Source organism: Eurosta solidaginis, chromosome 1 (assembly GCF_040869045.1).
Source record: "Eurosta solidaginis isolate ZX-2024a chromosome 1, ASM4086904v1, whole genome shotgun sequence".
Classification (NCBI taxonomy): domain Eukaryota; kingdom Metazoa; phylum Arthropoda; class Insecta; order Diptera; family Tephritidae; genus Eurosta; species Eurosta solidaginis.
In genome coordinates this window covers 390,978,291-390,992,294 of record NC_090319.1, presented here as the reverse complement: position 1 = coordinate 390,992,294, position 14,004 = coordinate 390,978,291, and positions in this window count along the sequence as shown.

Genomic DNA, 14,004 nt, shown 5'->3' with positions numbered 1-14,004 from the left:
TTACATAATGAGGCGAGAGTACTCCCCATTAGGAAGAGAAATGAAATGCTAACCAAACAGCTCCTGTTGAATACCTAGAAACCTGGGCATCCCAACAGACATCTGATTGATGAGTCTATACCGCCCAGGGACTTAAAGCGTCATATCCGTAAGCATTATGGGGAAATACGGCTCCTGAGAACACACCCGTATGAAGCAAAAAGCACAACAGCTCCTCAGTGATATCCACAAACAGGCGTCGGACCTCTATGCCAGGTATTGCCCGGCAAATCTAGTACTCAAAGAAAAATTCCCAGAACTAGCAGAGGAGGAACTCACTCTTCCTAGAGAAATTCGCGCCTCTCTAGCTAAACTTCGATCTGGGTACTGTAACAGGGTAAACTCTACGTATCCAGAATTAACCCCGACATACAACTTGAAAGAACATTGAGCGAATTTTATAATAATATGATAATGGTAATACTCTAGAATAGAGGTCGACTGATAATACGCGTCCAAAAATATCGTGAGAGGTGTCAAACGAAAATAAAAATATTAACTCGTTCAAAAGTTATTAACTAAAAATCGAAACATGGCCCCGGGTCGCTCCGAAACCGGGGGTGGCATCTACCTTTCTGAGTTGGCGGTCTTCGGACGCGCTTATAAAAACTTACTCTGGACGGTCCACCCATGGGGTGGGATCAAAATTAAATGCGTGCAAAATCCCTTTGTACACAAAATTTTTTTCAGTACACAACATTACAACAACCACATGAAAATTGCCAACTTCAACTGCAAATATCTACGGACAGAGATAAACATTTTATTTTCCGCCTTCGGATTATTGTTGTCGAGGTCAATACGCGTCTTTTGACACCTCACTCTATATTTTTGGACGCGGATTAGCAGTCGACCCCTGTTCTGGACGTTTACCAGAAATTTTGTTTTTCGTAAAAAATTTCGGCTTTTATATTATGAGAAAGAACAGGTTAACGTTACAAACAGTTTAGCGTTTAAAACTGCACCGAGGCTGTGCCTAGGGATGCATGATACCAAAATTGCAGCTGTAGTGCAAGGCCGCAACAAATCAACAAATCGCTTGCCGGCAGTTCTTGGGAAGAAGATAAAGAAACATACAAAATTCCACCGCTTATTTGCTACTCGTGGCCAGTTTAAGTACACACACTCGAAAGGCCTCGAATTTCCACGGAATTTTCCATATTTAAAACTATATATAAACTATAGTTATGAAAAACAGCTCAATATAAGAGAGCATATTGAAAAATAAACAAGGTGTCAGCTGCTTCGCTGCAATATTGCCAGCTCGTTGAAACGATGTTATTCCGAAAAAATTGCACTGCAAAGCATTGTGATTGATAACTAAGTGTGATATCTTATCTGTCAAATGCCTGACAGGATGTTCTTTTTTTTTCCAGTTTTAGGAATTGAATGTTCCAATTCCAATAAATGGCAAGAGGACTTTTAATTTGTATAAGGGTTATATACATGCAACATTTAGACGTGCATAAGCAGCTAACATATGTCGCAAAGTAAAAACCCGTAGCACAAATTTTCTCCTTGTAATTGCTAAATATATGGCTTGTTGCCATGTGCTTTTTCAAAATTTGCAATTCATCGTGAATTATATTTTTATGTATGTATGTATCATAATTTCACTCCCATCCAGCAAGTGATACCCCCATCACGCCCAAGCCAGAGGCTTCAGGCATCCTCCCATTTTAATAATATTAAAATAGTCATCTTGTGTCATGTTATTTGTTAAATAATTCAACTTTTTGGGTAATTTCCAGTGGTGACTTGTTTTCTTTATGAGTATTATTAATTTTTTAATTGTAACGTTGTAGCTCCAATCGTAGAAATTTGTTTGATTGTAAAGTTGAAAACAGGTTAGACAAGGTATTGTTATAATTGTTATGCTATGCTTATTTACTAATATTTACACTTCAATGCGCTTATTATAGTTATTATTTTATGCTTTTTTGCATCACAATTTATATGTAAGGTGTAGAAATTTGTTTAATTGTGAAGTTGAAACTAGGTTAGACAAGGTATTGTAATGCGCTTATTACAGTTGTTATGTTATGCTTATTTACTAATATTTGCATAATTTAATTTTTTTTTTTTAAAGAATTTTCATCTTTTAATGAATTTATGTTCTTTTTTTTTTTTCTCTCGTCATGTGTACTTGAATATCATCCGACATTCAAACTGCCTCGATTTTGGTGAAGGATCGGTCAGATAGTTTTATTTTTTTTAAATTAATTTTCATCGTTTAATGAATTTATATTCATTTTTGTCTGGTCATGCGTACATGACTGTACATTAAAATGTACAGATTTTTTCTATCCCGTTATTTGTCCTCAGGGATTTTATATGTATTTTTGAAAATTACATGAGGCAATCTCTGTCCCGTTACATGATCCGTTACTTGCATTTAGATTTCACAACAGTTATATATATGTGTAAAACGAACGTTTTACGTATAAGCTTTTATTTCTTGTAATTTTTAATTACACTTCTATGCCGAATGTTTTTGTTAAAATTGTAATGTTAAATTGATTTTGCCCGATAGCAACTAATATATTTTTGCACAACCGACAATCGCACAATTATTAAGACTTTTGAAAGATTTTAATCAATCTATCCCACACTATCCGCCATCTTATCCTAAATCGCATGAATAACATGCGGTTGAGTTGTGGGGAAAATCGAACTTAACGCGACGACGTTACAAACCGAAGTGACAGGATGTTCAATATGGCTACTTTTTAGCGTTTTGACAGGGTGTTCAATATGGCGGCGCCTATCTTCAGCGGGTGATAGAAAGAGAGACAGAATGGGACAGCGATAGTCAAATACAAATCAGGTGATTCAATCACTTTCGAATTTTGACGTCTATTTAAAAGATATCACACTTAGTTCTCATTCACAATGCTGCAAAGTTTTCCGAAATAGCAAAAGTAATAAGTAGCTATACTGTCTACGTATTGGGTTTGACAGTCTCAGTGAATACTTAGTGACTACGTAAGACGACAAACGCGAATACGTAAGAAGTTATAAAATACGAATTCTGGGTGAATGTGAGTTGTAACGTAGCAAATGCTATGCCACAATATCTATTTCCCATTTAGCGCCCACCCCTAACATTATATTTTCCATTTACTGCCCACCCCTGGTATTGTATGTACCGACATACATATATATACATACTGGCCCAACAACCATCGCGCAAGCACAAGGCAAGCCAGCGAACGCACAATGCTTGGGAATTTTCATTCGTGCGCGCTGTGCGCGACAATGCGAGCATAATTCCCAATGTGTTCATAGTTGCATATGAATAAAATGATTTGTCGGAATACACCAGGCACGCTTCGCCGTAGGTAAATGAAGTGCGTGCCGGCCGCCATTGGCGGTCGACAAGGGGTGCCCTTTGGGTTAGGAGGGTGCGTTAAGGGCCCATTACTGATACTTAGCATAGACTTGACTTGGCTTGAGAACTGTCACTTAGAGTTCTGTTAAATGAACATTGCATGTTACTGATTACTAAAAACTTAGCAACACTTAACTTGACTTAGAAGTCTGTTGAATTTTGATTTTCATGTAAGTTCTAAGTGACGTTTACATTTTGATATGCCATTTGTTTGTTTCCATTTAATTTTGACATTTTGACATACAAATTGACATTTATTTAAAAATAAATTTCAACGCTGATTATGATGCCAGGTTGTATGCGCCAAGTGGAGTATAATCGTGGCCAAGTTTACGCCAAGTCAAGTCAAGTCTATGCTAAGTATCAGTAATGGGGGCTTTACAAGGTCGGTTCCACCGATGGTACGCCTCCCTGCCTATCGGACGCCCTGTCGGTTTACCCACATTTCCGGTAAGACGGGATTTACACCCCTTATTACTCACTGGAAAGGTAATGCACGAGCAGCTTTCTCGGGTAGAAAGGAAACCCGTCCCAATGCCAGTGGCGTGGCGGATTCCCCCACTACCGTGGAAGACTGTCAGAGCCAATATAAATATATCCTAGGGACTCCCTTTGGGTCGACGAGGGGTAAAGTTACAAGGTCAGTTCTGCCGATGGTACTTCCCCCCGGCCTATTGGGCAACCCTAACACATATTCCAGGGACTCCCTTTGGTCGACGGGGGGTAAAGTTACAAGGTCGGTCCTGCCGATGGTACTTCCCCTTACGGCCTATTGGGCAACCCTAATATTTTGTCATCATCTCCTCTGAGTAAGACGGGGCTCACTCCCCCTATTACTCAGAGGAAGGGTAATGCACGGATATACGGCTCAGGTAAGAGGGGAACACGTCCCAACGCCTGCGGGGGGACAAACTCCACTATTACCCTAGCCGAATATCCGGGCCAATATATTGTAGTTAGTCCCACTAATCGACACTTCGCCTTAGGTACCATCATCATTGCCTTCCCGATCCTCGGACATCCCATCCCGGAGTCTAGCCACCCGTTGTCATAGCTATTTGGTGAGAGCCACCGTCATCCAGTACTCTCTCTTCGGGCGTGATCCTAACTACCGCCGTTATCACTCCTTGGCGAGAGCCACCGCCGTCTTCACCATCTGAGCCACCGCTAGCTAGTACTCTCTCTCTGCGGAGAGCCGTCGTCCTTGGATTATAATATATTCTCAACGACACTACCTAGGGAACATCTCTCTCTCTCTCCTGGATTCAAGGTTGTGGATATTTTAGCCTGAGAGCAGTGTTGTCACTCTACCACTATAGTGGTAGATCTACCACTATTTAAGTTAAACTCCGGATCTACCACTCCTACCAAAAAGTCTACCACTTTTTTATTTGCCTGCATTTATTTGACTATGTTCTTTAATTTGCTCACAATGACCTAAAATTAAGGTTTTTAGGTATGTTGAAAATTAAACGTAAAGCACACTCTGTATAAGTTTTTCAAATTTTCACCAAAGAAATGTGTGATTTTTATAACACTTACGAAAGAACTTGTACAATTTTATGTAAAATTTAACTTTATTGATGGGAAATTCGTGCCAAAAACTTTGTAATAATCTGATTTTTCGACTGCTGAGTGGAATATCGCCGTATCCCTGCCGCCGTTTCGCAAACGCCCTATCCCAGAAAATTTTGGAATAACGCCCTATTTCAGAACTTGTTTCAAAAACGCTCTATCTCAGCTTACATTTAATAAATTTGTGACATAAGCTGGGACGTTTATGAAAAACATTTCGGGCGTTCTTCAATCAAGTTCTGAGATAGGTTGTTTTCAAAAGAAAAACATATGGTGTTTTTGAAAAACATTCTCAGATAGGGCGTTCTCGAACTGGCAGCCGAGATACGAGCGATATTCCACTCAGACTTCGATTGCAGTATCCGATGGATGCCTTCGATGTCACGGATGTAAGTTGTAAGATTTAAAAAAGAAATTGTTTTAAAGCACAAGTCTATTTCATTAAATTCGGGCTACTGGTATTCTTTGGATACCATTGAAGTAATTTGTTATTTTAAGGTTTCTTAGTAGTATTATTATATGTTTGAACTATATGTTATGAAAAATGGAATATTTGGAGACTGTAAATTAACTTTAGTCGTATTCACACATGGTTTGTTAAAGTTCTTGGTCGGTAGTTCGCATTTGATTATCGATTTCAGCTGTTAAGGCTTTTGTAGTAAACAAATTTTCAAACTTTTAAGACAAGTTCTTTGATACTTATCCAAATAGTTTATTAAAAAACGCCCAAAATCTACCGACTACTAACTTCAGAATTAAAAACTAGAAGAGAGTCCCACTATTATTTAATTATATTTTTTTATTTGATAAGGTCTAAAGCCTATACAGTATACACATAGTCTTCATACAGATTTTTATATGTATGTTGTTAATGCACTTGAAGTTGTTATGTTCGTTTTACTCGTTGAATTTGAAAAAAATTGGTTTTAATGTTTTTAAAAATTCTACCACTATTTTTAGGAGATCTACTACCCTTTTTTTTTGAAAATCTACCACTAAATAGATTTTAGAAGTGACAACACTGCCTGAGAGCCGCGTGTGTGTTCGAAATCAAAACACTAATTTACTGTGTATTTATTTAGGTGGGGGAAGTGGGACCTCCATCCAACTCTGGATTGACTTGAGCTTACCTCAGCCTTTGACCAAACCCATCTCATAGAGTGAATGCGACACAAACATTCACTGTTACATACATAATGCGGGCCTAAGTGTGATATCTTATCTGTCAACTGCCTCACAGGATGTTCAATATGGCTACTTTTTAGCGTTCTGACAGGGTGTTCAATATGGCGGCGCATAGCGCCGGCTATCTTCAGCGGGTGATAGAAAGAGATACAGAATGAAACAGCGATAGTCAATTACAAATCAGGGGTTCCAATCACTTTGAAATTTTGACGTCTATGCAGAAGATATCACACTTAGTTCGATTCACAATGCCTCATTGATTAAAAAGCTGCAAAACGTATACTGAGAACATGTTACCTTACGTATGTAATAAATATTTCCTTTTTATATGACGCTGAACATAGATCGATTCTAATTCCGTAAACGAAGCGAGAACATTATACATATTGTAATAATAAGTATTAAAGAAGAAAGTGTATTGGTTAATATTCCCAAGGTTGCTTTCCTTACATTTTGAAATAAAAGATTCAAAAAAAACGCAACAAGTATGGCATTTCGGTAAAGACTATACTAATTATCTCACTCCGATGATAGGATCAAGTGAAGACCTATGTGGCATTCCTTGATGCTTCCAATTTTGTCGGTAGGCAACGAAAAAGCAGAGGAAATGTCCAGCTTTATTTGTCGGGAAAAATCGTGTAAATGGTTAAGTACGTAAGCAATTACACTGTTACAAGGATAAGCAAAATTTAAATTAATGCCCCTATTACCGTTTAAAACTCAACTTTGGTTGGGTTGAAATTTTGCAATTTGGTATTACAGATTACAACTCAACCTGTCAAAAAAAAATGTCGGTTGAGTTGTCTGGTCTAACAACTTTTTGTGGCATTACCGTTTACAACCTTGTGTTGGTGTAGTTGTCAAAGATGTCAAAATCTTACAACTGATTACTAGCAGTTGTCTCATACAATTTTGCAGTTGTTTTAAAAAAAGGTAACGTTTTACAAGACGATTCACCACCTAATTTTTAACAAAAATTTTCAAAGTTGGTATCAAAAGACACGTTTCGACCTCCGATTTTAGAATCCGAAAACAAAAATTAAAAATTTAATTTCTGTCATATCATTTCGGTTCAAATTTTCATGTGGTTGTTGTATTTTGCCCGATTTTTTGTACACACTAATGCAGAAAGGCGTTCGATCCACCCAGGGTTATTTTTACAAATTGTGGGTTTTTGCAAACATTTTCCGACAGAATTAAAACTTTTCAATTTCCGCTTTCGAATCCTAAAAACGGAGATCGAAATACGTCTTTTGATACCACCTTTGATAGGAGTTAGATGGTGCACGGTCTCATAAAACGTTACCGAATAAAAACAAAAATTGAAAACCGGTGGTTAAACCTATTTTAATCAAACAATAATAAAAAATTTTGTACACATTTATAGAAAAAACAACGTTTAAACGAAGGATTACATTGAATAATTTTTTGACTTTATGGAGAGACATTCCGAAGTTGGACGAGGCTGGCCGCAGTTCGGATGCAGCCAAAATAGGTGAAATTATGCGAACGTGAGTCCCATTGATACTAACCACTACTCCTGGGAATCCTATTTTAGAGTAAAATACAATTTTTGCAACTAAGTTGAGTTGTAAACGGTAATAGGGGCATATCTTTGTTTTGGTTCGATTTAATTTTTTTTTTCTAGAATCGAACAGAAAAAATTTAATCGAATCCAGCTCTAATAAAAACGCCTATACAAGGTACGACAAGGTACAACCGTTTCTCACATATCACAAACAGAAGATAGCGCATTCACGATGCGTTGCTTCGTTCTGCACATCTACGCCACACTTGACTGCTTGAGCGAATGAAAGAAAGAGAGAAAAACAAGGGCTAAAGGAAAATGACGTAAAAATTGCCCATAAAAACAGCTGATATTTTGTTTACATGCGCAATGCGCAATCTTGTGTGTGTGATTTGTGACCGTTTCTTACATAATTGAACTTCTTTTGTAATGAAACAATAGCTGTGTTTTTTTTACATCTACATATGTACGTTTACACTTAAACTTTATATGGACTGCTAAGCGTTAAACATTATTGATCTAAATTTCAATTCGCATTATACTCTGATGCAATTGAAATATGTGTCTATGTTTCACCTCAACATATGGCGTGTGTCCACTATTCACCGCAACCGATTCATCTATAGGATATATAGTATGGCCAACGGAGGTTTGTGTATTCGCTTTTCGGTACAACATGTTCTGTAGCAAGTTGCCGCTAGATGGGTCTCATAAGCATTATGTAAGTGAGGATAAGCATTTCTTTAAGCGCAAACATAGACGTATATAGGTGTAAAAAAAACACGGCTAATTTCAAATTTCTCAACTGCACACACATATTTATGTTTATCTCACAGATACAGAATGAGACACAGATTCAAATTCAGACAGCGATAGTCAATTAAAAATCAGGTGATCCATTCTATTTGTAATTTTGACGTCTATGCAGAAGTTAACACACTTGTTTTACCCACAATGCCGTTGAGAGCCAAATGACGTTTAAAAAGTCTAAAAATTGTCTATGTACCCACATTTTTAATCTTTTTGTTTGTATTCATTCCAAAAAATAAACGCAATAATTTTTTTTTTAATTTAAATGTATTAAATATTTCCACATAAAATTTTGAATTTTTTTTATTATTTCTGGGGTAGAGCCCATGATTCAAATACACGAAGTTTCGCAAGTAGCTTTTTTAAAAAGGCGACACTCCGCACTCATGTTTGTTTTGAAGAAGAAGTAGAGAAATCCCCTTTTTCAAAAAGGCACAAATTCGACAAAAATCTCCTTTTGAGACATGATAATTGATAAAGCTTTAGGTAAGGGCTTTGTTAGAGAATGTGGCTGTAATAAACAACCTGTTAGTCACATTTGACACTGAGGGAAAATGATGGTGTGCATAACGCGTCATAGATAAATCCTAAGATGGATATATGGACTGCGGTTTAGGAGCTGAAAGCTTCTGATAAATTTTAGCTGTCGGTGTCCGCCCGCTTTCAAACTCGGCTAGTATCTTCCAAGCAGAATTCGTGGGGTTGTTGGGGAGTGTTATCGAAGTTGATGGTCCTTTGTCGGAGATAGATCCGGTACATTCCGGTAACAAAGCACCGTTAAGGTTCTAGCCCGACTATTTCAGGAACGATTTATATGACCACATTAAACCTTCTGGGCCATCCCGCTCCCTAGTTCCATGGACTCGCCACCGGTAGGTAAGGTTGACAATTGGGTTGGAGAAGCTATATATTGCGCTGCCAATCCTTTGAGGGGGTTGCGCTATACAACCCCTTGTTTTAATTTGGGACTTTTGTCGCCTCTTACGACAGGCATACCTACCGCGAGTATATTCTAAGCCCCCTAACCCCCTGGATTTCAGTCATGGGGTCTTATCCTGTAACTATATTTGAAGAAAAATGCGTTTCAAAAGCTTTTTTCAAAAAAATTTTTTTTCATCCGAAAAAAATTTCTTCCAAGCACTTACTCAAGCAGCGCTCATGACGCTTAACTCCCCCATCACTTCGTCTAAGATCATCAGCAGCTGCAAGAGGTCGCTTTAGGCTGCAGCTAACTACGCAACAGGCACCGATGGATAGGCGGTCGAGATGCATCATTTAAGAAAATAAATCTTTAGGATCATTGCCACAATCACTGGCTACTGGCCTGCATGGAAAAAGAACGGAGATCCCTTTTTACAGCATACGGGCAGCACATCATCCAGGATTTTTTGCACGTTTTGGGGCATCTGCAAAATAGTTATAAAGTTCGAGTACTCAACATTGTTACAAAATTTCGTTTTTATTTGTAATTTACCCAAAAATTTACATCAAAATTATAAAATTGTTCACGATTGTTATCAAAAGAAACTTTCGAAACTAAAAAAATGTATCCAGTTAACATTTTTTTCTGAAATGTCAAACTTTCAGTACTGATTTAAAGTTTTGTTCATTATTCAGAAAGGAGTTTGAAAAGAAATAACACTTTTAATTTTTAGGAGTGACTTGGGAGTTTGGAATGTGAAAAACACAGGGTGGTCTAAGGCTACATGGGTAACCTTTAATAATTAAACCATGGGAAAAGCCACAGTTATGGCGATGTGCAATCCCGACTCTTTCGATCTCGTCCTGCATTTTGTGAAACATTGGCTACATTGTGGATAGACAGCAAGGGGGGAAGCTTCATGACTCGATGGGTTAAGTGGCGTAGAATACTCCCGAAGGAAAGCATGCCTGCCGTACAGCGAGACTTAAATCCCAGAAGTGGAAGTTCTCAATATTGTAACAAATTCTGGGGATTTGGATTTCACATATTTTTAGTCACCTTCCCCTAACGTTCGAATTGCTAAACTGTTGAATAAATCAAAACTGATTACTCGTTCCTCAGCTTGCGCTGCTTTTATACTCTGTTGCCTCGTCCGCATGTTTCTACTAAAGTCTAGACGTTTCGTCTTCTAGAACAGTTGTATCTCCTGCTTGGTTGAGCTATATGCGTGTGTATGTGTGAGTAACAACTTCGGCTTATGACTACGTGTGTGTGTGAGATATCTCTTCACTTCGAGCTGCTGGTTAAGTGTGTGCATATACATAAGTTTGGCTGCTTACTGTATCTGTGTTGTTATTATTTACTAATAGCATAGTGATGCTAATATTCCTCACAATATTAAAGACCGTAATGAGAAGCTAAACAAGCAGTTTCTGATAAATTCGTCCAAACCGAGTCTTTAAAAACAAAAAAAAGGAGCAGACGGCACACTGCTCAGCATCAACAAACCAACATCCCTTAACTAGAGGAGTTGAATTGGTGCTTTAGATGGCAAAGCCAACAGGCTGCGAGTGGGAGCGAATTACGGTCAACCGAGAAGCCTGTCGTAAGAGGCGACTAAAATACCAAACTGGTTCAAGGTGTTGTGTAGCAGCGCAACCCTCTCAAGCGCAATATATAGTTTCTCCAACTCAATTGTCCCGTGGCGAATCCTGTTTCTTTCCATCGCCTTTGGCGATAAAGTGCTATCGGATGCGAAATAAATAATAGTTTAAAAAACTAAAAAAACACGTTTTTATAGCAAACCGAACTAAAAAATAGAAAATAATTTTCAATTAAAAAGGGTTTATATAACAGTAGTAGAAGGTCAAACAATCGTTTATAGTTAATCACTTCAAAATAAAATTATAATAAAATTTAAGTTATTAACAGAATAATTTAATTCAGATTAAAAAGCGTGGGGTGCATTTGACTACGTTTCATATCTTTCCTCTCAGATAGTTGCCAATAGAATGATTGTAACATTCAATATCAAGCACCCCACGCTTTTTACTATGAATTAAATTATTCTGTTAATAACTTAAATTTTATTTTGAGGTGATTAACTATTAACGATTGTTTGAACTTCTACTACTGTTATATAAACTCTTTTTAATTGAAAATTATTTTCTATTTTTTAGTTCGGTTTGCTATAAAAGCGTGTTTATTTAGTTTTTTTAAACTATTATTTATTTTTAATTTTTTAGTTCAAGTAATTTTAAAAGTTTTAGTTGAGAGTGATGAAACCTCGAAACGCCAGCGGTCCATGGATGAATCCAACCCCACGGCACCGAAAAGGGGCAAGACGCAGGGAGGCTGGACGCGGTCTTTCGCCGAAATTGCCAAGGGTCGGCAAATCATTGGCATTATAGACGAGAGCAGCGAAGATTGCAGGATCCCGAAACAACAGTGTAAGAGGATCGATGCCGTGCTCGCTACGGTGGCCGTTAAGGTTAAAAAGACAACCCTGATCCACCGCCATCTTACACCGATGCAGGGTGGTTCCAGGGCAATGTCAAGCTAATTGCCTGTGACGACGCCAGGTCGGTCAACCTCTATAGGGCCGCCGTCATGCTGATAGGGGTGGTATATCCGGGCGCGCGCCTCAAGGTAGTGGAGGCGCGTAATATCCCCTCACGACCAAGGGCTAGAGCCTGGGTTCCAGTGACGCCAACGGACCCAGCTGACATCCTCGAGCTGCTCCAGGAGTACAACCAGCCACAGGTTTGGAAGTCAACCCGGATAAATCCGAGCTCCTTCTCTTCACGAGGAGGTACAAAGTACCAAATCTTACACCGCCAAGAATTGGGAGTACGTTCTTAGCGTTTAGCGATCAAGTCAAGTATTTGGGAGTCATTCTGGATAAGAAGTTATTATGGAGTGACCATATAGTGGAGCGATCCAAGAAGGCAGCAGCAGAGCTGTTCACCTGCAAGAGTGCAATTGGCACCTCCTGGGGATTCTCACCTAAGGTGACCTACTGTATTTACACAGCCATTGTGCGCCCGATTTTTCTTTATGGTGCCTTAGTCTGGTGGCCTGCACTAGCTAAAAGTACCTATCGTAAAATGCTTCAAAAGGTGCAATGGAGTTCGGAGCTCTGCATTACCGGGGCTCTCGGCTCCACTCCAGATTCCGTTACATACATACATGAATACATAGATACATAGATAGATACAGGCCAAGGTAATAAAAGCGTGTTAAAAAGAGATCCAGTATGCTCTTTCGTAGATGCGCCATTCATCCACTTCTATCATTAATAAGGGAATGAGTTTATCGCATTATGTGCAAGGTTTCAAATGTGGGGTGGTCACAAGTTCAATTGACCTTATGTCCGTTAACCTTATGTAACCCGACCATCACATTATTGCATTGTCATCGAGCCTTGATACGTGTGCAAAGTTTCAATCAAACTTATGGCCATTCAAAGTGGTAATAAGGCCAATTGACCTTATGGCCGTTGACCTTATGTCACCACACCATCACATTAATGCATTGTCATCGAGCCTTGATACGTGTGCAAAGTTTTAATCAAACTTATGACCATTCAAAGTGGTAATAAGGCCAATTGACCTTATGGCCGTTGACCTTATGTCACCACACCATCACACTAATGCATTGTCATCGAGCCTTGATACGTGTGCAAAGTTTTAATCAAACTTATGGCCATTCAAACTGGTAATAAGGCCAATTGACCTTATGGCCGTTGACCTTATGGCATCACACCATCGCATTAATGCATTGCCATCGAGCCTTTATACGTGTGCAAAGTTTCAATCAAACTCATGGCCATTCAAAGTGGTAATAAGGCCAATTGACCTTATGGCCGTTGACCTTATGTCACCACACCATCACAGTAATGCATTGTCATCGAGCCTTGATACGTGTGCAAAGTTTCAATCAAACTTATGGCCATTCAAAGTGGTAATAAGGCCAATTGACCTTATGGCCGTTGACCTTATGTCACCACACCATCACATTAATGCATCGTCATCGGTTCTTGATACGTGTACAAAGTTTCAAATTAATCAGACTTTTAGAAACCGGTGAAAATTAAGCTCAAAAATTCCGTTACATACATAGATACAGGCCAAGCTAATAAAAGCGTGTTAAAAAAGGGCTCCAGTATGCTCTTTCGTAGATGTACCATGCATCCACTTCTATCATTAATAAAGGAATGCGTTTTTCGCATTATGTGCAAGGTTTCAAATCTGTGGCCATTTGGGGTGGTCATAAGTTCAATTCACCTTATGTCCGTTAACCTTATGTCACCCCACCATCACATTATTGCGTTGTCATCGAGCCTTGATACGAGTGCAAAGTTTCAATCAAACTTATGGCCATTCAAAGTGGTAATAAGGCCAATTGACCTTATGGACGTTGACCTTATGTCACCACACCATCACATTAATGCATTGTCATCGAGCCTTGATATGTGTGCAAAGTGTCAATCAAACTTATGGCCATTCAAAGTGGTAATAAGGCCAATTGACCTTATGGCCGTTGACCTTATGT